This window comes from Octodon degus, unplaced genomic scaffold (assembly GCF_000260255.1).
Source record: "Octodon degus isolate 3935 unplaced genomic scaffold, OctDeg1.0 scaffold00153, whole genome shotgun sequence".
Lineage (NCBI taxonomy): Eukaryota > Metazoa > Chordata > Mammalia > Rodentia > Octodontidae > Octodon > Octodon degus.
The window spans coordinates 4,795,839-4,798,531 of record NW_004524729.1 but is presented as its reverse complement, the minus strand read 5'-3'; the positions used below and the strand labels follow the sequence as shown (position 1 = coordinate 4,798,531).

At 53.2% G+C, this 2,693-nt stretch overlaps 1 pseudogene; it reads left to right on the top strand.

The window, feature by feature from the left end:
• Positions 1 to 511: 511 nt before the first annotated feature.
• Positions 512 to 682, top strand: LOC111812938 (annotated as a pseudogene).
• Positions 683 to 2,693: the final 2,011 nt, after the last annotated feature.

Here is a 2,693-nt window from a genome sequence, read left to right as displayed (position 1 = left end):
TGTTCACGAGCCTGCCTTTCCCTTGGGGCACTTGGCACAGCATTCGCCTTTTTGTTTTGAGATCAGATCTTGTAAAGACATGCAGGAAAGAGGTCTTCCGGGCCTGCTTCAGAAGGGGCAAGAGGCCGCATGTGGAGCTACATGCTTATAATCCCACTACTGGGGAGGCTGAGGCAGGAGGAATGCCCCGCGGTCAAGGCAGCCTGGACTGCATGTGAGACCCTGTCTCAAAAAAAAAAAAAAAAAAAAAAAAAAGGGGGAGAGAAAAAAAAAAAAAAAAAAAAAAAAAAAAAAAGGAGAAGGAGGAGGAGGAAAGAAAGTGGCAAGACTGGTGGGCGAGTGTATTTGAAGTGGGGAGGATTTTGAGGACATTAATGGTAACATGTGTTTCATTGAATTTTTTATTTCTATTTCGTATGCACTCTATATTTTGTTTTGGTTTTTTATAGTGAGAAAAGATATTCAATTTAACATGGTTTCGCTTTTGCCTCCTCGTCCCCCTGGAAGCACCATGGGTCACCAGCAGCTCTACAGGAGCCACCCGAGGAAATTCGGCCAGGGCTCCCGCTCTTGGTGCGCCTGCTGGAGCCGACACGGTCTGATCCGGAAATACGGGCTGAACGTGTGCCGCCAGTGTTTCCGTCAGTAGGCGGAGGACATCGGCTTCGTCAAGTTGGACTAAGTGGTCTTCCTTCGATGGATTACCCAGGCCATACAGATGCTCAATGAAAGAGACCATGCAAACTCTTTGTACATAAAATAACAAATTTAAAAGATTTTTAAAAAATAAAAAATAAAATGGTTTCTCTTGAATTTTTTTAAATAATTTTATTGAGAAACAAATAGCAATGAGACAGTTTCAAAACCGAATACTAGCACAGTTTCAATAATTAATACATTGCATACTGTTGTCTTAGTGGTTATTCATTGTACAAGATGCAGACATGATATCCTGTCTGCAAACACTATTAGAACAAATCTCTCTATTCATTGAATTAAGAGCATTCTCTTAATTCAATACACTCTATATTTTGGTTAAAGCTTTGTACACATGGACAGAATCCAGGAGAGGAGGGGGCCGGGAGGAGCAGAGCTGAGCCCAGGCTCCCTGACCTCGGACACCAGCCATCCTGAAACAAAGCTGCTGAAGGAGACCTTGGGGGTCCAGGGCTGTCACCCAGCTGGCCGTATCGAGCAGAGGCAGCAGACTTGGAAGGAGGCGCAGCGGATTTAGCCCATCTGTCAGCAAGATGGTGGTAACTTACCACGCAGGGAGGGGGACTTCTGAGTGTGGAGACGTGGGGCCACAGACTGCACAGGCTCAGCGCGGCAGGAGAGGACACATCCACTGCATCGATGAAGAGGAGGCCCTGAGGTCACCCTGGACCACGGCTTGCAAGACCCTGCTCCACACAGCCCTAGGCAGTGACGGTGGAGAAGTGAGCGGCCTCCGCTGTCCAGGCCACAGAAGGTGAGGGAACAGGTCAGAGCCCAGCCCCAGCTCTCCTGTGCATCCTCCTTGGGAACCAGTGCGAGCTGGCGGGTCCACAGCGGGCAGCCAGGAGGCGCCGGAGAACCTGCCCAGAGCAGAGCTGGGAGAGCCCAGTGCAGAGCCGCCCCCAAGGTGAGTGTGTGCATGGCAGAGTGACTGCAGTACGCTGCGACAGAACAAGTGTAGCCAACTAACTCATGGGAAGTCAGACTACAGCGGAGGCAGAGCCACGCCCGGGTTATCTCCTGGGTCCTGAGGGGACGAACAGAGTGGGGTGACACAAATGCCAAAGAGAAGGTGGAAAGGTGGAGACACCTTCGGCCACTCAGCTCGCAGGCAAGTGTGAGGGTGAGGGGCTTGCCAACTCCAGGCTCACGCAAAGCTCCAAATGCCAAAAGTAACGAGCATCATGGTGGGACGGTGACCAACCGTATGGTCTGTGCCAGTGTGTGGATTTAGGGTTGCGTCTGCCACACCAGATCAGCACAGAAAGCCTCGGCTGCCACCGTCACCTGGCACACGCGGGGCGCGCCTGAGACAGAGGGAGTCACATGAATGCACAGAGCCGCGCAAGCGAAGACACAGTAGGTGCAAGGGGAGAAGAAGCGAGGGTGGTGAGGTTGACCCTCGCCACGAGAGCATTCAACCGCAGCGCCAGCCTAGGCAGGGACAGGAGTCGCGGGGAGGGGGACATTTTTACTATCACTGCGTTTAAAGACAGCAAAAATCTTGGCCAAGAGAAGCTGCAGTCTAAAACTTTGAGAAATACGAAACCTAGAGGCCACAAAACATAAGATCTTTGAGGCATACGCAGACGGGTAGAGACAGCTGGCCACCGCAGCAACTGCAGACAGATTCAAGCTGGGTGAAACCCTGCACTAGCTGTGCGCAAGGACTCGGAATTGCCATACGAATGCACCCAGGCGGGGACGTCCCCAGGGCTCCTCACACCAGGGCGAGACGGCGCCCAGTCTGGCTGGAGGACAGGTGGGAACCGAGGCCCACGAGCTCCCGTGACAGCTGGAGAACCGCAGAGACCTCCACAGGGACGTGTGCGCCCACCCGCAGGCCCAAGCCGGGGTGGAGGCTGCGAGTGTCAGCCCCGTCCCCCAAGGCCTGCTGACCGCGGCCCCAGCACTGCTGCGACACCACCCTGGCTTTGTGTTCTGCTTCTCCGTGCAGCCTTTTCCCACCCGCAGCA